Raw genomic sequence first — 26,765 nt, forward strand, 5'->3', positions numbered from 1 at the left:
ATCTCCATTGGTGTAGTTGCCGGTTTGCTCCCAAGCATCCCAACCTCATCTACGATGTCTAGCGCATACTTACGCTGTGATAAAAACATTCTCTGAGGACTTCTCGCGATCTCTATACCAAGAAAGTACTTGGCCTTCCCCAAACTTTCATGTGAAAACAGTCACTCAAGTACTTTTTGAACTTTACCATCATATCCAGATCATCACCCGTGACGATCAAGTCATCTACGTATATGAGAACTCACACACTCTTATCTCCCTTGATATAAGTAAACAACGAATAATCCTCATATGATTGCACAAACCCGAATCCTGTAAGAGCTTTTCTCAGTTTCTCAAACCAACACCTGGGAGCTTGTTTCAACCCATACAAAGATTTACGCAGCTTGCACACTTTGTTTGGATTATCCGATTGAAACCCTGGGGGAAGTCTCATGTACACTTCTTCTTCCAAATCTCCATGTAGAAATGCATTATTGACATCCATCTGGTGCACTTCCCAATTCTTTGCTACATAAACTTGTAAAAGAGTTCAAACCGTGTTCATCTTGGCCACAGGTGCGAATGTTTCTTCATAATATTCACCCTCTACTTGATGGTTTCCACAACAGACAAGTCTAGCTTTGAACCTCTGTATAGTCCCATCTGCATTATACTTAATAGTGAACACCCACTTGCTACCAATGGCTTTCTTCCCTGGTGGTAGGTCAACTACATCCCATGTTCTACTAAGCTCAAGTGCATCTACTTCAACCTTCACTGCCTTCTTCCACTTTTGATCCTTGAAAGCTTCCTTATAGTTCTTTGGTATCAACCCGACACTCACAGCCGCAAGGAAAGCCTGATGGGCAAATGAAAACTGGGCATCATTCACATAATCAGTAATGGGGTAAGGTGTTTTACCTGGAACCGTTGTTGATGACTCTGTTGGAGGATCGGCGCGAGTGATGGTGTTATGTTTATCAAGAGAACTTTGCGTGTTGTAGAGCACATAATCTCGTAGCTTAGCCGGTGGTTGTGAACTTTTGTGTCCACGCCCCAAAGCTTCCTTGTGCACCACATCTTCACTCAACACTTCTCCGCTAGTACTCGGTTCTTTATCACAATGCTCTGCTTCTGAGTGTTGCTCTGTCACAGACTCCACAACGCTCTTGACATGTTCAACACTCCCCCTGTCGAGCACAATCTCAGTCTGGGGTATCTCATCATACGTTCCAAATTCCATCGCAACCGGAACATGAACTGTCTCATCTCTCTTTGCTGTATACGGGAACACTGTCTCATCAAACACCACGTCTCTAGAGACAAATAACTCGTTTTTATCCATATCGAACAACTTCCAACCCTTCTTTCCAAATGGGTATCCTACAAAGATACACTTCCTACTTCTTGCTCCAAACTTATCTTTGTCCCTCCTTGCTTGATGAGCAAAACTCAGACAACCAAACAACTTAATATTATTATACTCAGGTCTCTTACCATACAAACACTCGTATGGCATCTTTCCCTCAAGTAACTTTGATGGAGTCCTGTTAATAAGGTGAGCAGCAGCCAACACACTCTCTCCCCAGAAACTGACAGGTAGATTCGCCTGAAACAATAGTGACCTCGCAACGTTCAAGATATGGCGATGCTTCCTTTCCTCTCTGCCATTTTGGTGTGGCGTGTTTACGCAAGATGTCTGATGGAGAATCCCCTGCTCCGCAAAGTATCTCGTCAGACACATAAACTATGTTCCATTATCACTTCTCACTGTTTTCACATTTCTACCAAATTGTCGACTAGTAAGAGAAATGAAGTTTGGGAGAACTGTTTTCACCTCACTCTTCTCAAGAAGGAGATGTATCCATACAGCCCTTGAGTAGTCGTCAACAATAGTGGGAAAATAAACCGCGCCACACAAATACGGAACACGATATGGACCCCATAGATCAATGTGTATCAAATCAAATGAACCCAAACTTTTATTAGAACTTTATGAAAACAACTCTCTAGTCTGTTTAGACTGAAAACAAATATCGTATCCACCAAATTTGGTTGAGACGTCTTTAACACCAGAAATAAGAGGCAAATAACTCAAAACACCAAATGTGGGATGTCCCAGCCGACGATGCCACAAAGTCTGATCTTCCGATGCCTTGACTCGATGACCTCTCGTGACTGTCACATCACGATAAATATAAACACCATCTTTCACTTCACCGGCTCCAATCAGAGTCTTCGTAAAACGGTCCTGTAATACACATAGAGTATCAGAAAACACTGCAAGACATCCAGTTTGCCGAAACAACTTCGCAACCGAAAGTAAAGTACAATTCAAATTTTGAACATAGAGAACATTCAACAACGTGAGTTTCTCTGACAACTTTAAGCTACCACACTTTGTTGCCATAGTATGACTACCATCCGCAAAACTCACAGGACGAGGTATCACACTGTGAACCTCACTAAGTAAAGTGATATCTCCTGTCATTTGATGCGATGCTCCAGTATCTATAATAACTTTACCCGTTTGCACATTACCATTCAACTTGTCGGGTATTGGGGACTGCTTCTGGCGCTCCAGAAATGAGGCAAGTGACGCCCGTTGCTCAGCACTTAGCGGTGGAAAACCTGAGGTCTGACTGTTCGCATTTGTAGAAGCTGCGGACACTTGCATTGCATTGGCTCTGGAGCTGTTAGTTCTTCCTCTGCCTCTGCCTCTGCTACCTCTCCCACCTGACTGATTGCGCTCGTTAAACCATTATGGGAAACCAATGAGCTGCCAACACTCCTTCTTCTCATGACCAGATCTCCCGCAGTGATCACACACAACACCACTACGTCCTCGTGCAACAACAGCCATGATACCTCCTGGCGAAGACTCCTCACCTCCTACCTTCACATTGAACCCGACTGGTGCTTCTTTTGACTCAACGTGAGACACACCAATCCTATTCTCCTCACGTACTACACGTTGATACACCGTATTGAGATCAGGCAACATCTCTGATCCGATAAGTGTCGTAACAACATTATCGTATCTCGCTTCATCCAACCCCATAAGAAACTGGTGTACCTTCTCTTCTTCATACTCCTTGGCATACACCTCTAATGCTGCACAAGTACACAATGGGAGAGGTTTACAACACAACAGCTCTTCCCACTTCTTAGATAACCTCCCAAAATACTCCATCACACTCGAACCTTCCTGCTTACACGCAGCCAACTCAGACTTGAGTTGATGAACACGAACTCCACTTCCCACCGAGAGGCGCTTCTTAAGCTCGTTCCACATCTTGCATGCATCAGGGGAGAAGGGCATTGTTGATCGTATGGTAGGTGAGATGGACGCCCTTATCCACCCTACTATCATCGAGTTTGTTGTTCTCCACATCTCTATCTCCACCGGATTCTCCTTCTCGTCAGGAATCTTCAAACTACCATTGATGAACCTGAACTTTCGTTTGGCTCTAAGTGCGTTCTCCAACTCTGAAGACCACTCAGAATAGTTCTCTCCCGTCAAGATCACAGGAGTAATACACGTTCCTGGATTATCGGCGGGGGCGAGATAATAAGGAGACGTCGTCCCTTCAGTCACAGACTTCGATGAACTCACGATTGCTGTCTTCTCTTCACTCATCTTCTATCTCTCGTTAAAAATACTGATCTTGTCCTTCGACTGGCTCTGATACCATGTAAACAAGAGATATGGTGAAAAGATCTTGTTTTCTTCTCTGTCACAATCGTGACTTATATACACATTACATGATAACACTGAATCATAACAGAATCTACCGATCTCTATTTACCCTTATCTTTACAACATAACTTATCCAATATACATTTACGTACGTCGGTCTAGAACCATCTAGACCCTTCCTTAACAGATAGCCATGAATGAGAAGAAGGTACTGGTCCAACAATCTTCACTTCTTTTCATATGGAATCAAAATTTAATCCAAGTCAATGGACTTATAAAAGTTATATTCACGCTTATTCAATTTCTTACTCAGTCCATTTGGCTTATATAAGAATTGGTTCCAACACCTTTCTCTTGCACCAACAATTTATTATAAGAAAGTTCCACATCTTTTTTTCATGTCATTTCTCTTTTCTTCACCTTTGAGATTTTTCAGCTGATCGTTTCAGTTCTTGGCAAAACGCTTTCGTAGATTCCACCTTGGATTGGTTTAGATATCTTTCCAACCCTTTTTTCTAGAGTGACAAATGCTTTTTTTGGTCTGTTCTCATATCTCAGATTACAACAGCAGCTGCAGTACTTGTTAATTGTCTCAGAGCCTAAAAGTAAGTACATGCCTTCTGTGTGGCAGATAAATTCTTTTACTCTCCAGGGGCATTCACTTACATCAAGCTTCTATAGGTGTTCAGTTGATTCAGTCTCACCACCGTTTTCATTTTACTGGAATTGAACCAACTCTAGGAGGTCATTTTTTCACTTCCGACTGCATACAGTTCGCTGGCCACAGACATCAGCGATGACAAACTTTTTGTAATACACGATAACTTCTTCTTTTTTGTTAGTTTGCTAGACATCTGGAAAAACTGGTGTGAGTTATATTTTCTATCCGCTATACACTAATGTTCATTGTTAAATTATATATTCACACAAAAGTCTCGTACCCTTACTACATAACACAAAACGGGAGTCAAAAAGATTTTGGAGCTGGAAGCGTGTATACTGTACTTAACAGAAACTGCAAATATAGAAGCTCAGAAGGGAATATGTATATATCTAGATGTACTAGAGATTTAGTGTGACAGTTTCGGAGATAAGGCGAATAAAATTTTGTTCAAAATATCATTGAATTATAAAAGGGCATAATAAACAATACACACAAACGAATGCACTCAAGGCATAGATTTAGAAAGAGAGAGAGAGGTACTCATATCATGTAGTCTAAGAGGGGAAGAGAAAGTTTTAATATAAAAAGTTAAAAAAACTTGTAGAAATATCAAATAGAGTTGGCGTCATATGGTAACAAATCCCACATGTAAATTATTCACACTTGGTCCTGCTTTCATTCCATGATCTTGCTGCCCCTGGTACCTGCAGCTCCATGGTAAAGTTTTACTTAATATAGGCTAAAAATAACTTATACGTACGTAGAGATCAAAATTAATCATATAAAGTAATAGTTAGTTACCCGATTTGAAGAATGGGCTCGCATTCCTTTTTTATGTTACCTTACTCTGGAGATCATTGATCTGGTCGAGCATAGTGAGTAGACAGTTTCGTATATGATGAGAGAAATGGAAGACGTAGTACCCGGAGAGCTCTGATCTTCTTCAAAGAAGAATCAAGCCGTCTCTCAAGTGACTCAAGCTCCTTTGTACTCAGAGGTCCAAGATCTTCTCCCAATAGATTCCTATAATATTTCAAGACAAAAGTCTTCATATATTTTTAAAAGAAGCAGTAGCTTAAAATGAACCGATTAATCTACCTTTGGGTTCTCAGCAAGGCGTCGTAACGCTCCTTAAGCTTGAGATACTCCTGTCGGCTACTAAGTTCCTACTCGCCAAAAAAAGTTTACCATTATTGGATTTGATTTAACCAAACCAATTCATGTTTTTGATTAAGCAGAAAAAAAAAAAGAAAGAAAAGGAAGGGGTACAACTGCTAAGGCCTCATCTCTTGAAGGCACATTGGGCTCTTGAGGTCCATATTTGCACTTTTGGTACCTCTCAAGTGTCCGAATCATGCTGCATCACATCAAAATTGTCATTATTAGTTACTCAAGTATCAAATTTAACTTCTGTAGTCTGAAAATAATCAGATTAAAAATCAATGGACGAAAATTGGGGGTGTTTCCTAGGGTTCACAGAAAAATCTGGGACATTTCAGAGAAGATCTAAAGAACCAACTTAAAGAGGGATGGATCTGAAGTAAAGATCAAATAGATATAAGAAGAAGAATTTGACATAGCTAGTTGAATCACCTCCAAGAAGTTCTTGAATCTGACTGCAAATTTGACATAACTTATGTGTTTGTATTTCCTAGCCCATATTGTATTAGAGTTTCATACTTATGTAATTCCCTATATAAAGGACTCTTTATTGTCTAATAAAGATATAGACTTTCCTCTTATTTTCATAACACGTTATCAGCACGATAGCCTATAGCCCTAAGCCTCCACGAAATATTCTTCAACTCAGCCGAAAATCATCAAACCCTAAACGAAAAAGAATCAGTCTCGGAACTTCAAAGAGGCCGTTCTCCCAAACCGTGAGGACCAAGAAAACGATCAAGATATCAAAATGAAGCCCTTGCCGAGACGAATCAGTCTGTGCAAACCGCTTATCGATCTGACCATCGACGCGTCCTCACGCATAGATACAGTGCGCGCCGATTTGCTTTGGAAACCAAATCCGATTCCAACAAGGATTTTCTCGCTGAACTCAACTCCTGTGCAAGATAAGTTTATCATACCTTAGTTGATTCATGTTATCTTGTTAACTTATGGCGTTCATGTTATCTAATGATCCTCGTGTTGTTTCATGAGCCGAGGGAATTAAAATCTAATATCAACAAGAAGTTCAAGCCGAGAGGAGTTGCTGCCCGTACGATCAAACTCTCTTTTCCATTCAGATCAAAAAGAGTTCATAGGCGTTCCCGATCCGTCTCAGCTCAGCCTACAGACGATCTCAGTCCGATCCTAGCTCAGACAAACTCAGCCTCAGCTCGCATCCCGGACAGCTCGCGTTCCCGACAGCAAGCATCCCGTTCGCGACAACTCCAGCTCACAGACAGCTCGCGACCTCAGCCTCAATCCGTTCGCGATCCGATAGCAGCCAGCTCACGTCCCGTTCGTGTTCCAGTTTGCGGTTCATTCCTTTGGTGGTCCGTTCAACAAACATCTAAGATTAAAGGTAATTCAAAACCTAAGAACCCATAATCGAATATGGATTGTTTGATAAAGAATTAAAACCATAAAACCCTAATCTTTTATGAATCAAAAACCATAGGGTAATAGATCAAAATCCCAAAGAGTAAAATCGAAGCTCAAAAGTTCGATACCCCAAACCCTAATCGAGATTGATCACTTGATCAATTAAAATCGAAATCTTTAATGGTTTTGAATCTCAAATCGAATCCCATTAATCTAAGATCAAACTCGAAAACCTAAAACTCTAAAACACATTCGATTTTTGCATAAACCCTAATTCGAAATCTGATTGATTGATTAAAACTAATTGAATGTTGATTGAGATTGAATTTGATCATATTGAAATCGAAATTACTAGCTTTGATAGATTGAAATCCAAAACCCTAATTTTGTAATCGAAATTTGAATTTGATCACATAGAACTGTTGCTAGTATTGATTCATAACTGAAATTGATTAATTGATTGAATGATTCAAGATTGAAACCTTAATTGAAACAGCCTGTTAGGATAAGTGTTTCCATATAACATAGTCTTGATTGTTTGATATCGAATACTTGAATTTGAAACTGTATAATCCGGTTGAAACTGAAACTACATGCTAGGTTAATTGTTCTAGACTTGATCATACCTTGTGGTCGTGCGGCTTGTTGCATCATACATACATAACCTAATTTGATCATATTGATTGATTGCAATTACACTTAGAATCTTATGCTAGGATGGTAATGACTTGATTCCATCAAGTAGCCGTGTGGCTTGATCTTTGACTTGGCCGAGAGATTTGTTTGTGCATTACTGTATTGATTGCATCATGCATATTTCGTATGAACTGATAGAAACCACCTAATCACATGCTAGGATTATTAAAACTTGATTGTATGATCTGTTTGTTAATAGAAATTGCATGTTTTAGGTTTGCAAATCATATGCTAAACATTAAAATTAGAAATCGCATGCTAGGCATAAAATTGCAAATCACATGCTTAATTGAAATTTGATTTGTTTGATCACCTAATCACATGCTAGGATTATTAAAACTTGATTGTATGATCTGTTTGTTAATAGAAATTACATGTTTTAATGTTAGAAATAGAAACATAAACATTAAAACTGAAATTGCATGCTAAAACCTAGAACCCTTAAAAATATGAAGGTTGTTACAAGGTTGTTATAAAGTTGTTAGGGTTTTTGTCTTGGCCGATTTTATGCTTGTATAACTTGATATTTTTTTCATGCATAATTATATGTTTGAGGTTGCATAATTAGACTAAGAATAATTACATGTTTGAGGTTGCATAATTAGACTAAGAATAATTACATGTTCCTGTGTCTAAATCCTATTAGAATTAGGATTTGAAATTTAACCTAAAATCTGATCGCATGATTATTGGTTTTTCCTAAAAATTTAAAACTTAATAAATTTAAATTAGAATTCTATAATTTGATCATATGAAACCTAGGGATAAAATTTCATGATTAGATTGAAATTATTCATATGCTAATTGATTAAAAATCGATTAAACCTAGGAAATTGAAATCACATGATTAAATCCAATTATAAATAGAAATTGCCTTGATCACATGCTATTGATTGAAATCTAATTTGGTTGCTTGATCACATGATATGTTTAAAATCTGAATCGTATGTCTTAACAAAATCTGATTCGCATGCTTCAAACCCAAAATCTGATTTGTTTGATCGCCTACCTAGCTCGCATGCTAAGAAATTAAAATCTAGATTGATTGTTAAAGATAAAATCCGATTGCATGCAGCTTGGAACCTAGATTTAATTTGCTCAGTCACATGCTCACATGATCCAAATCTGATTTGCTAGATGATTACTTGATTGAAAATGATGGCTTGCTTGTTTAAAACTTAGAGATTGCATGAAATCCTATCTGCATGATTAAAAGCTTGGCCGTAGGATCAAAACTTCATCATATGCTAAACTTGATTCGATTACATTGCCTGGTCTATATGTGTTTTTAAACCTTGAATCATATGCTAATCCGAAACACATAACCAAATCCTAAAACTGTTTGGATTTGGCTTGGCCAAAACTATACATGTTCATATGAACATTTGTAGGAACGTTTCTCAAAGCCTTGGCCAAATGAAATCTTAGCCAAATTTTAAGACATGATCAATTGTTTAAAACTTAAAATCTGATCATAAAATTACTCCTTGGCCGAAATCTATAAGAATCCTAGAACCATTCGGATTTGGCCTGGCCGAAAATTATGTTTGGCCTAATGAACAATCGCATGATCTTTAAAGTCTTGGCCAAATGTAGAAGCTTGGCCTAGCTTAAATCTTGATCAAATGCAAAGTCTAAATTCTCTTGGCCAACCTTTAAAAGACCTTGACCGAAGGCAAAAGCTTGGCCAAATTGAAATTTCTATTGGCCAAATATGAAATCTAGTCAAACTAATAGAATCTCTTTGGCCAAAGCATTTTGGTAAAATCATCTTGGCCGAATCCTCTTGGCCAAAATTCCTTGGCCAAAGTCTTTTGAATAATCTATCTTGGCCGAATTTAAATCTCTATTAATCTAATCAGACTTAATTTATTTCTGGCTATTTGTTGCACACTTTGATTTATTTAATGCATGATGATTTCAAAATTATTGTCTAAGAGAACAAAATTTGATATTAAATTACCTAAGTTTGGGATTCAATACGAGATAAATGAACATTAAGTGTTATTATCTCGAGGGGGAGAATCAGAGAATCCCAAAATCCCTAAATAAGTTAAGCATCCACGACAACAATAGCCCAAATAGAACTCGGCCAAAATCAAATCTGAAAATGAAATTGCACAACATAAAGATTATATGGAGATTAATGATTGACAAATCGGTCATGCCATTCCGGTTAAGTATGCGACATTCTATTGAATGGTTTAAGATATGCTGCCCCTTTGAATAAGAGAATTGATAATAAGAGTATTCACCATGATATTTCGAAAATAAGCAAAAAAATTTGTGGGCTTGATCACCCACAGATGGACTGATCATCCATCATATGTGACGACATATGGTTGTACATATCCTTGTCAAAATCTACAATAAGTTTGCAGGAGTAATTGGTGATACCGGTGGATTTATGAATCCTTATAAGTTGCAGCAAAATTTGCTCGCATAATGCCAAAGAACAAATAGAGACTCTCCCATGAATTTGATAAAGGGTCAAGAATAAATGTTCCCATATAGAGAACTTAAATAAGTTGCTCCACCACAAAGTTATAAGATGGGATCTGAAATTGAATTAAGTGTATACGTTGGATATAAATCTCCATAAGAATACATAAGGCCACGAGAGATATGATTAAGGCTAAGCCATGGATTAGATAAATCCGTATATCCAACATCAGGGAGAGAAATAATAAGCTGGTAAACGATTTCGAAAATGAATAATGATCCTCAAATATGAATATAGAATAAGAGTCCAAAGAATGAATCATTCTCAGAACTTAAACAAGTCAATTGCCAGACATGTTTAATGACTCAAACTGAAATATACCAGCGGGTTATGCTCTAATAAAATTGATATTGGACTTAGTTAAGATAAGATGGTTCCATACATGTATTACTCGAAAATAAGAAGAGCATAAAATTGAAATGGCAGATCCGAAATTAAGGTTGTCCAAAGGAAACTTTAGACATGACCATGAATAAAGATCAGGTACCTGAAAATAATATGATCTAAATGCATTATGTCATGTCTGGATTATAAATGGAACCGGTAAAATAATATGGACGTCGATGATGATATAATATTTGAATACAAAAGCGCTTGACAAAAGCGAGGATCATGAAACCAAGGTCTATCATAGAGTGCACTCAGAGAAATTACTCAAAGAAATTGATTAAGCAAAATTATAATGCTATAAGACGTGGTATATGAAATCTCTTAAGAGAAGAGATGTAGTCAAACCAGTTGGACATAAGTAAGTCTTTGGTGAGAAAACATAATAAGAATGTTGAAATTGCATAAAGTTCTCACAAAGACCTAGAATCAATTATAAAGGAGACATACTCCTATGTGGTGGATGCAACGACATTCTGATTCCTTATACGTCTGGCAAATAAAATACATATCTATACGGTCCACTGGATAACAAAATTTATGTGAAAGTTCCAGAGGGTATCGAACTACCGAACACATCAAGTTCTCGAGAACAATATTGAATATCTTTATGTAAACGACTTGAATATCCTAGGAACCTCTAGAGAAATTTCCCAAAGATAGAACAGATCAAGAAAGAATTCGAATTCAACATGAAAGGTTTTGGGAAAACAAGATTATATATTGGATTATACATTGAGCACCTTGAAAAGAAAATCCTTATGCATCAAATGACATACATAGATAACATGCTCAAGAAGTTTGATATGGACTAAGCTTACGAATTGACAAGTCCCATAATTATAAGGTTTCTCAGTTTAGAAAAGATAATTCCGTCCCTAATCAAGAAGATGAAGAGATCTTTGGTCCCAAAATGCCATGTCTAAGTGCCATAAAGTTTTGACGGATTTGGCGAGCCATACAAGGCTAGATAAATAATTTGCCGTAATCTATTAGCTAGATATAGCTCATGATTGACCCAAAGACACTAGAACGGGATTATACATATTTTTGTTACCTACAGGGAACTAAAGACTTGGGTCCATTTGATACTAACCTACCCAAAGAAGGATAGATTATTTTGGTGATACAGGTTGTTTGTCCGTCCAAGTTCACTCAAGCGAGGATTTGGTGAATCTAATTACTAAGGCGTTACTGACATCCAGAGATGTACTCAACAGGGGGAGTAATACGTGTTGTATTTTTTTTCCTTCACCATGGTTTTATCCCATTGGGTTTTCCTGGTAAGGTTTTAATGAGTCAACATCCAAAGCGTATTACAAACCACTTCGAAGATGGTCTTCCAAGGGAGAGTGTTATAAACCAAGGTCTAGTGGAAACCCATATTCGAAGGCTCATATTCTTATGTCTTTGTATTTCCTAGCCCATATTATATTAGGGTTTCATACTTATGTAATTCCCTATATAAATGGCTCCTTATTGTCTAATAAAGATATAGACTTTCCTCTTATTTTCATAACAATTAATGATTTGATCGGATTAATTGGAGAATCATAAGGTGGAAACTCTTTTATCCGTGAAGAAATTATTAAAGAGAAATTAAAAAAAAAATTAAACCCTTATTAACTAATATCACTACCATAAAAATCAACCCTAATTTCATATAAGATCAAATGCTTCTTCTGAGATACATCTAAAACTCAAGGTATCAAATAAATCATCAGAAACTCAAAAATATATACAAAAATGTATTTATTAATATTTAAAATGATCTGAAATGGGTATACGTACGACACACCACATCAGATGATTACCCATACAACTGTTAAAACAATATATGTGTCTAGATCTAAATGTTCGTGTGTGTTCGTATGCAAGTATATATGAATATAAAGTAAAGAACACATAGAATTTGTTAATGAGGATCGTTTCTTACATTCCCGGGACCACGTCCAGAACTCATTTACTAGAAAAAAACCGCAATCTACGGCTGCTATATGGCATCCACCACTATTATCTAAATTTACAATGAAGAACAACTACTAATTATTGTTTTTTTTTGCGAGTATAGTTCTCTATAACAAAACTACCGACAGATCTCAACTGTCGGTAGGACGACGTCACGCACATCCATGTACATCTTCAATAAACCCTATACGCGTAACCGTTTTTTGTCACCGTCTCATTCTCTTTATATTCTAACCGAGTAAAACCTTAATTTCATTAGGCCCACATCAACTTCAAGTCTTCTAATGAAGTTGGACCTTACTTCTCAAAGCCCATTCAACCAATTCTCTTATCAAGCCCACATCAGCATCCCGTTAATGACAATTCTCGTGTCATTAATGTGTTCCACACACAATATCATATCTTAGTAATTCTTATCAACAGACAATACCATATGTTCTTCATTTGGTCGCACCCATAAGTCAACGTATCTTGTGTTGCACACATAACTCAACGAATGATCTCTTTATCTTAGCAACTCCACATCAACATGTTCTTGTATTCCAGCATCTCTTTGATGATCTCTTCTGTCAGCTTATAAAGCTCAGTCAACACAACTCTTCAACAACACTTATAAAATTCATATCAAAACATATATAGATAAAACTGGATATAAGAATACCTCGAACTACTGCAAAACTCGTACGGTTTTCCTCTATTAGAAAAGATGATGAGAGCAACCTCTGCATCACAAAGAACGGAAAGCTCGTGTGCTTTCTTCAAAAGACCCTTCCTTCTCTTTGCAAACGTCACCTGCCTATTGATCTTGTTCTCTATCATCTTCAATTCTACTTTCCCTCTTCCCATTCTCTTCTTATTTTCTTCTCTCTTACTCTCCTCTCTCATTCTCCCTTTGCAATTCCTCGGATATCCGGCGAGTTACCAGACATCATTGCCGACCTAATCTCACAAAATAACAAAAACTCATCTTATTAAATTGGTATGATCGGATAAAGAGAAAAAAAAATATGTGTAATCTTTTTATTAAGCAAATTATGTTATATGAGTACCAAATGCATATATAGTAATTTCTCTAGTAATTAAAGGGTCATTAAGAATGGAAGCTGAGAAAGGCTATGGTGATGACACCTCATTCATAATTGCATACTTGTAAAAAAATAAAAAAGAAAAGTTATTCTCTAAAAATGTATCTCTATTAATAAGTAAGGGATATACCCCTCTATTATTATAAAGTAATTATGGAAAAAAAATTATATTACTATCCATGTTTCCAAGCAAAAAAATAATTAATCTTGTGGGATTATTCAATTAGTCTGAAAAATATAAAAAATTAGATATCATCTTTTTAGTAAGTATTTATCAATTTTCTTTCAATAATTATTTGATAAATAAAATAATTGACTAAATCATTTAAATAATTTATGAAGAAATAAAAAATAAGTATAAATTACGGGATTATTTTATTTATATTTTTATTTACATTTTTATTAAAAAATACATTCATTTAAATCTAATAAAACTTCTCTCTTATTAAAACATGAACATTCCCTTGGATTTTTTTGTAGGATTTTAAATTAAATACTCCACTCTATTATTATAGAGTAATTATGAAAACAATATTATACTATTATATATGTTTCAAAACAACACAATAATTAATTTTTTCAAAACAATATAAAACATGGGAAATTACCACAAATACCACATTCATAGTATTATTTTTCATGTTTACACTAACCACATTTACCTTCACTTTTAATGAATGGTAAAAGACATTTATACCCGTAGGATTAACTAATCTAGACTTATGGTTTAGAGTTGATGAGTGGGGTAGGGTTTTTTTTTTTTGACAGCAAACATTTACAGACTCATGTAGACTCTGTAAACCAAGGTGGTAAATCTGCATCCATGTGCACGACGAAAGACGGTTGTTTCCGAGCACTACGTGCCAAGCTATCCGCCCTTGTGTTCTCCGTCCTAGGAACATGAACGATATCTGAGTTGACAAAACTTTGTCGCAAAAGCTTAATATCTTCCAGGTAGCTTTTAAATGCTGGACATTCCTCTGGTTCCGAAACCATCTTCACCAATTGAAAACAATACGTTGCAAACGTAACTTGAAGCTGCCTTAAATTTCGCATACATTCCATTGCCCGAATTAATGCCTCCATCTCCGAATGAAGAGGTGAGAGGCATGGCCTTACATTCCTTGCCCCCAATAAGCCATCAAACTCTGGTAACGTACTGAGCCATCCTTGTCCTGAAAATAGATCCTTATCTTTCCAAGAACCGTCCGTGAAACACCATCTTCCCGTGGTCCCTAAATCAGGCCTTACATGTACTTCATGTGCCAACCTATGATTATTAATAACCAGTGCCTCAGCTCACGGTGTTGATTCAACTTCTGCCAGTCGAAGCGTTTCCCTTGGGTCAATGTCAAGGTTACTGAACACTTTGTTGTTCCGGCCCTTCCAAATATACCATAATATCCATGTAAACTGATGATCCTCCATTTTTGGGTTAACTCTCCAAAATAGATGGTCCATATTAGCAAAAAGAGAGCCAATTGGGAAAATGTTTGGATTTGATGGGATCTTAGATAGTGCCCACACTTGACGTGCTGGAGAACATTCGAAGAACACATGGTTTATTGATTCCTCCGGGTCTCCACACCTGGCACAGCAGGTATCTCCTTCTATCCCTCTCGCTTTCAGGTTTTTCGTTACCGCTATACAACCGGACAACAACTGCCATAAAAAATGCTTTAGCTTCGGGGGACATCTCACTTTCCAGCAGAATGCTTTGAGGATATCTACATAGGGATCATAAAATTCAGGTGGTTTCTCCTTATTAGGATAGATCCTTTCTACCTAATACCCTGATTGTACCGTATATTTCTCGTTCTTGGGAAAGTTCCATCCATTTCTATCTGCCAACTGATTTCTACTCAATGGTATACTCTCTATTATTTTTGCATCTTGTGGATCCACCAAGTTCCTAATTGCTTGTAAATTCCATGTGCGGGATTCCGAATTAATGAGAGAATCCACTGTGAGGTCCGGGTAACTATTATGAAGGTTTTTGTTAGCTGGTCTCGGGCGAGTGGATGGGGGCCAGGGATCATTCCATACTGAAATAGATGACCCTGATCCAACCCTTTTAATTAGTCATTTACAAACCAGAGATTAGCAGAAATAATACTCCCCCAGCCATATGACGGGGAATATGAGCAAATCGGTTCCAGGGGTGAAGCATTCCTGTAATACCGCCCTTTGAAAACTCGAGAAAAAAGAGAATTTGGCTTCTCAATCAGCCGCCACAACTGCTTCCCAAGCATTGCCGTATTAAAATCAGTCAAGTCCTTAAAACTCAGCCCACCATTGTCCTTATAGGCACACAATTTATCCCATGATTTCCAATGCATACCTCTTGTACTGCCTCCTGGACTCCACCAAAATTGGGCTACTGCGCCCGTTAGCTTCTTCACTGTAGCTTTCGGCAACCGATACACAGACATCACATGGTTTGGCAAAGCCGTAATCACTGATTTAATAATCACCTCCTTTCCACCCTTGGTAAAAAATCGAAAGGTCCATCCATTAACCCTATTATTCAGCCGCTCTTGTACGAAGCCAAACACTTGCACCTTAGAGCCACCTAGGCTTTCCGGCAGACCTAAATAAGATCTCATTCCACCTAGATTCTGAATTCCCAAAATATCTCTCAACTCTTGATGACTAGCTTCCTCAATCTTATGTCCAAATTGAATTGAGGATTTCTGGAAATTAATCTGTTGCCTTGAGACAGTCTCGTATTCCTTTAGAATCCTGAGAATAGTCTGACACTCTTCCTTGTTTGCCTTACAGAAAAACAAGCTATCATCTGCAAATAACAGATGAGAGATTGTAGGGCAAGCTCTTGCCACTTTCATACCAGTTAATTGTTTCACCCGCCCCACCTTTTTAATATTTGAAATTAATGCCTCCGTACACATAATAAATAAATAAGGGGATAAGGGATCCCCTTGCCGTAAACCTCGCTGAGAGGTTATAAGACCCCGAGGTTGCCCATTGAGAAGTACCCTATATTGGACTGAGGAAACACACTCTCGCATTAATTTGATCCAATGAGAATCAAAACCCATTTTGTGAAGGAGAGCCTCAACAAAATTCCACTCTATCCGATCATATGCCTTGCTCATATCTGTTTTTATTGCCATAAACTTACTCTGGCATGAAACATTTCCTGCGCGATAACAATATTATCCGAAATTAACCTTCCTGCCACAAAAGCCGATTGTGTTTCCGAGATTAATCTGGGAAGACAACTTTTCAATCTTTGACACAAAACTTTCGATATTATCTTGTATCCGACATTACAAAGACTTATCGGCCTTAGTTCCGTCATCTTTGTCGGTCACTCCACTTTTGGTATCATACAAATATTAGTTAAATTTAGCCTTGGGTCCAAATCGCATGTAACCAAAAAAATATTCACCAGCTCCACAACATCCATTTTAATAACATGCCAAGAATGTTGAAAAAAGAGAGCTATCATCCCATCCGGTCCTGGAGCTTTCTCCGGATGCATCATGAATAGTGCTTGTCTGACTTCTTCCTCTGTTGCTAACCGCAGTAGCATTTGATTCATCTGTGGAGAAATTGTTGGTCCTATCTCATTCAGAAAGCTATCAAACTCAGTAGGATTGGTAGAATCAAACAAACCCTCAAAATAATCTACCGCCACCTTTTCAACACCATTCTCATCTGTGATCCAGTTACCCGTATCATCATGGAGACCCACTATTTTATTTCGGATTCGGCGTTGCTTTGTTAAAGCATGATAACAGTTTGTATTAAGATCCCCAGATAAATGTCACATATTCTAACTCTTCTGATGCCAATACTCCTCCTCATCCTTATAGGCCTCTTGTAATTTCCTGGAAATCTCAATAATATCCTCTTGTGATCTATTGTTATCTGTTTGTACATCTTCCAAAGCTTGTTGAAGATTCTGAATATTTTCCTTCCCATATGGTTGATTCTCTTTCCGCCAAGAAGATATCTCATGACGACAATTATTAATTTTAGTGATAAAATCCTCTAATTGGCATGTCCGAGATTTTGTCCAACCCGACACAATTGATTCCATAAGCCCCTCTTGGCGTATTCACCTCTTATCAAACCTAAATTGTCTCCTTCTTCTCTTTGATGGTTTATCTTCCAAAAAAGCAATCACATGACGATGATTCGATCCCACCATCCTCAAGTATTCTGTATAAGAACATGGAAACAGTGTGTGCCATTCCTCATTAGCCAAAGCTCTATCCAGTCTGCATCTGACCATCACCGCTCCTTTTCCCTTTACCTCTTCGACCTTGCCATGACATTTTATTACCACGAGCCAGATATTCCAATAGCCCACTATTTCGTATCATATTGTTAAAAGGAATAAATGATGTCGCACATCTTAGAGAACCCCCATCCTTTTCATGATTCCCAGTAATCTCATTTAGATCTCCTATAATAAACGAAGGCTCCGATCTGGATAAACCATACTGGGTTAATCTCTCCCAAACATGTTCCCTTAGTTTCTGATCCGGTTCTCCATATACAAAGGTAAGGAAAGCTTGTTTCCCATTGACCACCGCCTCAACATTTATCATTCTATTGCTAGAATATAAGATTTTAACTTGGTACTCATTGTTATAATAAAGAGCTAAACCGCCACTTCTCCCAATTGGATCCACCGTAACCAGACTATCAAAACCAAAGTGTGATTGAAATCCTTGTACTAATCCAAAATCTTGTTTCGCTTCCGATAAAAACAAAAAAATCTAATTTCTGTTAATGCCATATTTCCCAAAGATAACTTTTTGTCCAGTGATTTCCAAAACTTCTGCAATGCTAACTTAATATTTTCATATATAAATATACTGGTTTTGCCCTTTCGAGCCGGAAGATTGGAGTTTAATGATACCCAACAATCTTATGATCCCAAGGTCCTGTAGCCCATAAAAACTGTACTCAAGCCCATTAAGTCCACAACGGACCCCATGAGGAGCATTATCACACCATAGAAACCCATTCTTCCAATTTACCGATGACACATTACCGCCATTCAAAAAGCCCATCAGAGCAAGATACATATTATGTTATATCTAAACCCTTACGGTTCTCTCTATGATATGCATAGGGTTCATATAAATGTAAGAAGATTTTCAACACCTTAGCATACCAGCTATCTTTATAATATGTACCATTAAAACCGTAAGACCGTCTCGGTTTATCTCTAAGATCATTGCAAACCAGATTTTCTCTAAGACCATAAGACCATCTTGATTCATCTCTAGAACCTAAGCATACCAAAGGATCACTGATACCATATAATCCAAAACCCATGACTTGCCAACAATCCCATCTCAAATATGCATGAGGAAAGATGAGTATGATACTACACTTATGCGCAAAAGACATCACATCCATCAATACATATAATCCACAATGAATAAACAGCGCTATATAAAGCCCTTTAATTGTTGTGAGGAACGACATGTAACCCCGAAAGAAAGGAATTCAAATACGTCTTCGTTATTCCCTAATATACCTCGCATATCCCATCTCCTTGATCGCAAACGTATATGCACCATGATTCCCAAATATATCTTTACCAATGATCCAAAAGCATCCATAGTTCCATAACAAAACAAAGCCAATACTATGCATAATAAACCCGTGATAGGCCACCACCCACAGCCATGCCTCCACGCCAAAGAGGCCAAACCCACTCCGCAGAGTAAAACGTTTGCGTATACATCAAGAAAGCACCACAAACTCAAAATTCCAGTTTTATTCCAAATCTTAATAAAAAGCACAATAAGCATCACAATTCCATCTTTCCCCACCCTCATCACCCCGACGAAAGCTCCATAAATAAGACAATATATTTGAATAATTAAAAGAACACCCCCACAAACCAATTCCCTCTTGCTTAAACTCGCTTTAAGTAAATCTTGATTCATAACCTTAAAACTTGAGATGCGTCGACTTCGGGTTTGAAGGCCCCTTGCTCTCCGGCGGCTGTGGGGTAGGGTTTTTGTAATGTAAATTTTAGAATTCTAATAAAAAAAAAACATTCATAGTAGCACTTTTCATGTTTTTCATAGTAATACTTTTCATATTTACACTAATAATTTTTAGAATTCTAATAAAAAAAACTTATTTATATATTTATTAGAATCATAAATTTCATATTTCCAAAAACCCTGCCTCATCCCTCAACTATAAACCCTAAATCTAGATTATTTAACCCTAGGGGTATAAATGTCTTTTACCTTTCATTAAAAATAAGAGTAAAAATGATTAGTGTAAACATGAAAAGTGTTACTATGAAAAACATGAAAAATGCTACTATGAATGTGGTATTTGTGGCAACTTCCCTTTTGAAGATGTCTCTTTAGTGGTAGTAAACATGAATAAATGTACCAAAAAGTGGTAAACATGAAAATTCTCCGTTAAAATATTAATGACAAATCAAATTTTAATTATAAATTTATTTGTTTATTTTAATTATAACAAAATCTGTTGAGAAAAGTTTAGAAAATACTACCAATTATTCAAATATTTTTTTATACAATAATGTATTAATGTAGTAACAAAAACATATTCAAAATTCATGTAATCTTCCAAACTCAAAAATAGTTGTGTAATTTTTCAAAGTTTTCTTGACAAAATATAAAATTTTAAAATAAATATTCAAACTCAAAATGATAATATTTCAAATTTTAAAAAAGATAAAATCATAGATAATAAAGTAAAACTTTTTGAAATGCACCACGAAAAAACAAACTATATCTGTTGTAAAAATTAAAGCAATCTAATATTTTAAAATATTAATTAAAAATAAAAAGTAAAACTTAATATCATAACATCCAAAAAAATTGTCCTATATCAATAAAATTTTCAAGAAGAATATGATGGATGATACTATGTATAAAATATACTAAAATAATATGGCTATATTATTTAAACAAAATAGTGTTTTTATTTATAAATTCTGTAAAATAATAAAATGATATATGTTAAAGTATATTTATTAAATACAACATCTAAATATAAATTATCTTTAAAATATTTATTTTCTATAATATAAATAAATAATTTTTTGAAATAGGTTATCTATTTGATTATTTTATATTGTTATTTTATTATACCTAACTCGAAAGTATATTATTAAGTAATAAAAATTTATAACAAAGTAAAATGTATTAAACAAATCACTACATATTAATATTGCCGAATAAGAAATATAAACAATAATACTAAAAAGTTATACAATATATAATACTAAAATGAAAATTATATATTTAAAATATTTGTAATAATATCAGATACATTTATAAAAATATCCGCACGGATGTGCGGATTAAAATCTAGTTTACTATTAAATTTCAGAAAGAAACACTATTATTTCGTGAATTAAACATGTTGCACTAATGTAGTGATTAAGACATCTATTTATCATCCGATATATTATCGGCCCGCTGCAGATTGCGGTTTGTATATATATGTCTAGAGCCATCCCACTATTAAGCTACTTGGACATAACCTGCGGGTTGTGGTCCACTTTGACATATTTATTAAACATGTTGGCACTGATGTAGTGATTTACGATATCTAAGATATATTTCTTCAATCCATGTGAAACATCATCATAATCTCTATTAAGTTTGTGTTTGTTTTATACGATAATATGAATTGTGAAGTCGGGTCTGCAAGAGTATAGAGTAAAGACAGAAGAGAACTGTAAATATCTTATAATACAACCTTTCTTGCATCTTGATATCAAATATTCATTGTTTAATAAAAACAATTATTGAACTCAAAGGCGTGTTTAATCATGTAGGACAAAGCCAAAACACGTTCTAAACTACTAGAACACATGTATGGATCTTTGTCCATTACATTTGCGATACTGAAGGCAACATGGAAAGCTCTTCAGGGGTCATCTTGGAGATGACCATCGTAGGATAGACATAACCGAGAATTTGGATTAGTATACACTGCTGCAACAAATACCTAATGATCCTTCTTAGCCTTTTCACTACAAGAAATATCGGCACTAGTAGCGTTGAAAATGTGCTACTATATCGTATATCGTTTTCGTAGCGTTTCGAAGAACGTCGTGACAGCCGCAGCTATAATAGACCCCCTCCCTATCATAGCGTTTTTTCGTGTGCTATCTTAAATAGAGATGTTATAGCGTTAATCATGAGTTATACGATAGTCATTTATAGCATTTGATTTGTGATATTATGTAGTTTTCTATGGCTTTTTCTTAGTATTGTAAAATATTTTATAATGACATAAATATAATGCTATAATTTAAAATAAAATACTTAAATTTAATTAATTAATACTGATTAATTAATTAAATTTGATTACTTTAAAAAAAAAATTTAAAATTAAATGCAAAAATTAATTCTTAATTAAAAATAAAATTTTATTTATTAATTAAAATTAAATTACAAAAAAATGTAACACTAAACCAGAATTAAAAAAATAAATACACCAGAACACATCAAACCAAAACTAATTAAAACACATTAAACCAAACCTAATTAACCAAAACCTAACTAACAAAACCTAAACCTAAGCCCCACATATCAGCTGCGCCTTCGTCTCGGTCGCCACAGCGCTTCAGCGTCACCATCTTTCAGTCACATACCACTTCTTCTACACCGACGCCTCAACTGGCTCTGGATGCTATGGCTGAAGAAAGGATTCAATAGGGTGTTGGAGCCACCGTTCGATCTGCTTGTCGCGCCTCCTTTTCCTCTGCCAAATCTTCTGTCTCCTCCATAAAATCTCATGTCCTCCGCATTCTAAAAAAACAAAGCAGTATGTAAACACATACAAAATGAATTTCATCAACAGATCTAAGGATAGAATCAACAGATGGAGGTGGTGGCGCCTCCTTCTCCTCTGCCAAATCTTCTGTCTCCACCGTAAAATCTCATGTCTCCTCCACATTCCAAAACAGCAAATCAGTATGTAGACAAATAGAAAATGAATCTTATCAACAAATCTAAGGAGAGTCCAAACGAAAACAACTTACACGAATTCAGAAATAAAGGAGAGATTTCGTTTGAGCTGCCAACGAGGTGAGAAGTGGAGTCCTTCGTAAAAGATGGAGAATTTTTCTGGGTTTTCTTAGGGTTTATTCCAGAGAAGAAGAAAAGATGGAGCTTTCATTTTTTTTTCAGGTTTACGACGGTAGAAGAGGAGAGGAGCAAAGATTGTTGATCAAAAAAAAAAAAACAGAGATCGAGAAAGAGAGAAAATCATTAAAAAAAGAAGCAAATATTTATGTCCCTTAGATTAAATTCATCAACGGTTAAGGTTAAAAATGAAGCTATCCCCACTTTCTTGTATTAGCCAATAGAAAAGAATCACTAGGATTGCTATTAAAAAAAGAAGAATAACGTAAAAGGAGGTGAGATAGAGATTATACCACACAATTCTTTCTTTTTTATTTTATTTTATTTAATCTTATTAAGTTTGACATATCATTTTATATGTTTACAAAGACTAATGTTTGAAGATTAAGTGATGTTTAATTTCAGTAATTACAAGTAGTAATTGCAGAAATATCAATTATGATATATAATTATGATTTTCTTTAAAAAGAATTAAGAATTATTATAAAATGATTAAGAGTTTGAGTATAAATTTGAAGAATAGGGTTTGATGTAGGGTTTGGTGTTTGGCATTTATAGTGTATGTGTTTGATTAAATTTAAAATTTAGATTTTGTATTTAGAGTTCACAGTTATAGTGTATATGTTAGAATTTAGAGTACAATTTAAATTTTTGAAAATTTTAAATTAGGATTTATGATGTAGGTTAATATGAAGTATGTGGTTTAGGGTTTAGGGTTTAGGGTTAAGATTTATAATTAAGTATATGATTTGAGTTTTAGAATATATTTGGAATATAAGTTTAAAGTTTATATTATAAATTAAAAAATAGATTTACGACTTTGTATGTAAGATTTAAGTTTGGGATTTAGGGTATTATATTTAGGGTATAGATTTAAGATTTAATGTTTGAGGTTTAGAATTTAAATTTGGGATTCTATTTTTAAAATTATTAAATTTTAAATTTAAATTTAAGATTGAAATTATATTATGAAAATATTGAAATTTTAATGTTTATGTTTAGGGTAAGGGTTTAAACCCCAAATTAATCATACCCAAAGCTAACTAAGAATCTTAAAACTCTATTGTTCGTTATTTAATTTCAAATATTAAATTTAATCTAAAAGTTTAATTATCATTTATACATTGCAATTTAATCATATACCCCAAATTAGATATTTTTTCTTTTTCTTTTTGTCACCATTTGAGATACATTGCAATTGAGTACCAGAGACATCAAAGGTACCACCACCAAGATCAAAGACAAGAATTATTTAATTGCTTTTCCTTTCAAAAGCATAAACCACAGAAGTAGCAGTAGGCTCATTGATAGATAATACGAATAACATCAAGCCTAGCAATGCGATCAGCATCTTTAGTAGCTGTCATCCGTGAGTCAATGTGAAATCTCCCAGCTGCAAACTGTTGTTTACAAATGGCGGGACACTCAAGTTTGACGTTTCCGTTCTCATCTTCTCGTGTGATGACCTGCAAAAAGGGTAAACGATACTTGTAACAAGGCGTCTTTGAATAAGACTGTTTCACTAAACAATAGTTCTCAGAACCTCACAGAGAGAAACAGAGCAATGTCTAATTCATCATAACCTGAGACAAAATAGAATATGTACACGAGTTATGTAATAGCATTTTTACAGCTAAGCCTCAACTCTCAGCTGATAATGTCACATAAGCTAGAATATGTACACGAGTTATGACTTTGGAGACTACTTAGAGGGATTAATAAGCAACCAAGACTCAAACTTTAAACTTATATATTCATAACAAACAAACTTCAACCTACTTTCAAACCTTCAAGGAAGAACAATGCATAGATCCCGCCAAGAGGACAGATTAGCCTGACTCGTTTTGCTGCAAGTTTCTGTAGTTGTTGTGATCAGTTCCGGTACCTGAAGGAGAAACTGAGCCGAGCCGACCCTTATGACACAACTTAAGGGGTAGGGGTCCATCCCTGAACTGGTACAACTCTTTGAGGCATCATTAAAATAGTAAAACTTTTCACAGAAAATTCATATAAGAACTAAGTTCCTAGTTGCATAAATCAATAAAAGAGAAACAATCAGAATCACACACCAAAAAGCCAAACTTTTTTCTGCTAATCCAACATAAACAATCCAGTTCTGGTCATACCGTAAACAAATACAAAAGTAAGTGAACAAAATCAAGGTGGAGTTTTGTCAAGAGGAAACAGCAGAAAGGAGAGATTTTTAATAGAAATGAACATAAACAGTAATGCCGAAATCGATTGAACAAAAGCAAGGGGGTTTTGTCAGCAAAATCGAACAAAAGAAACTCGTGAAAAATGAACAACAAAAAAGGGAGATTTTTATAGACCCAATTGAAACTGGAGCTTTGGAGTAGAAGAAAACCTGGAATCTAGTGGCTATCTAGGTCATAAACGTCTTCACGCTGAGCCATACCTTGTCCAAGGATATAGGTCGATGACCTCTAGAGTTTTGACTTATGTGCGATTGAGATTGATAAAACAAAGGGAATATGAAGAAGAAGCGGCAAATGTGATGGTGGTGAAAAGCAGCGGAGGAAGGTGAAGGAGCCAATTCGCCGTGTATGGGGGAGTTTGGGTATGACGAAGAAGAAGAGTCCAGCGGCTTGACAGATTAGGGTTCCTGAGTTCGAATTTGAACAAGACCAATCCATATGTGTTTCTTCGATCAGAATGGATATATATATATATATATTGATTCAAATAAACAATGAAGACGATGATAGAGAAAATGAATTTGTTTTTTTTTCTTTGTAAAATGAAAACGACTTGGGCAAAAAAAATAACAATTTCTACGAAAACATAAATTTTTGGTGGGAATGTGAAATTTCGTTAAATGTTTTGCCCTCCAAAATAACATTTCAGCTACAAAACTGATTTTTTTTTGTTTTAACTTAATAAAAATTTTCATTGCGAGAATTTAAGGCGACGATTAAGTTGTGATCTGATTTTGGTATTTTTGGTAGCAGTTCGTGAATTCGTGCTACCACGTACTGCTACCAATACTCATATTTCTTGTAGTGTTTGTTGGATCCAATAAGAGTAGGATTACAGCTGACATACAAATGTCAGGGAAAAAAGGCGCAGTATTGATCTTCCCAACCGTGAAGTATTCACCATGAGCTTAGCATATCAGTCGACACAAAACACCAGAAAAGAACATGACTGAACTGATTTCTTACGAGACCAACTATAGCCTGAAGTTCATTCATCCACTTCATCATTGCTTCTTCAGTTTGAGGAGGTGATGTCTCCCAGGTGAGATCACCTACGCATCCATCGCAGGATAGACATAACCGAGAATTTGGATTAGTAGAAACTGCTGCATCCAATACCTCATGACCATTCTTAGCCTTCTTGTTGGATCCAATAAGAGTGAGATTACAGCTGACATACAAATGCCAGGGAGAAAAAATGCAGTATTGATCTTCCCAGCCGTGAAGTATTAACCATGGGCTTTGCATATCAGTCGACACAAAACACCAGCAAAGAACATGACTGAACTGATTTCGTACGAGGCCAACTAAAGCCTGAAGTTCATTCATCCACTTCATCATTGCTTCTTCAGTTTGAGGAGGTGATGTCTCCCAGGTGAGAGCACCTACGCATCCATCGCATGATAGACATAACCGAGAAATTGGATTAGTAGAAACTGCTGTATCCAATACCCCATGACCCTTCTTATCCTTCTTGTTGGATCCAATAAGAGTGGGATTACAGCTGACATACAAATGTCAGGGAGAAAAAGCGCAGTATTGATCTTCCCAGCCGTGAAGTATACACCATGAGCTTAGCATATCAGTCGACACAAAACAGCAGCAAAGAACATGACTGAACTGATTTCGTACGAGACCAACTAAAGCCTGAAGTTCATTCATCCACTTCATCATTGCTTCTTCAGTTTGAGGAGGTGATGTCTCCCAGGTGAGAGCACCTACGCATCCATCGCATGATAGACATAACCGAGAAATTGGATTAGTAGAAACTGCTGTATCCAATACCCCATGACCCTTCTTATCCTTCTTGTTGGATCCAATAAGAGTGGGATTACAGCTGACATACAAATGTCAGGGAGAAAAAGCGCAGTATTGATCTTCCCAGC

The 26,765-nt window shown here is 35.9% G+C and overlaps 2 long non-coding RNA genes across 2 annotated transcripts; both read right to left on the reverse strand.

Annotated features, from left to right (window-relative positions):
• Positions 1-4,787: 4,787 nt before the first annotated feature.
• Positions 4,788-6,419, reverse strand: LOC106425413. Its single transcript, XR_007326045.1, has 3 exons — positions 5,445-6,419; positions 5,148-5,369; positions 4,788-5,050 (listed from the first exon to the last, which is right to left on the reverse strand). It is a non-coding gene; the product is annotated as an uncharacterized LOC106425413 (long non-coding RNA).
• A 15,512-nt stretch (positions 6,420-21,931) lies between these two features.
• On the reverse strand, positions 21,932-25,459 carry LOC125590322. The gene is made up of 2 exons (XR_007326634.1): positions 22,561-25,459; positions 21,932-22,464 (listed from the first exon to the last, which is right to left on the reverse strand). It is a non-coding gene; the product is annotated as an uncharacterized LOC125590322 (long non-coding RNA).
• Between the last annotated feature and the right edge of the window lie 1,306 nt (positions 25,460-26,765).

Source organism: Brassica napus, chromosome C7, assembly GCF_020379485.1.
Source record: "Brassica napus cultivar Da-Ae chromosome C7, Da-Ae, whole genome shotgun sequence".
NCBI classification, from domain to species: domain Eukaryota; kingdom Viridiplantae; phylum Streptophyta; class Magnoliopsida; order Brassicales; family Brassicaceae; genus Brassica; species Brassica napus.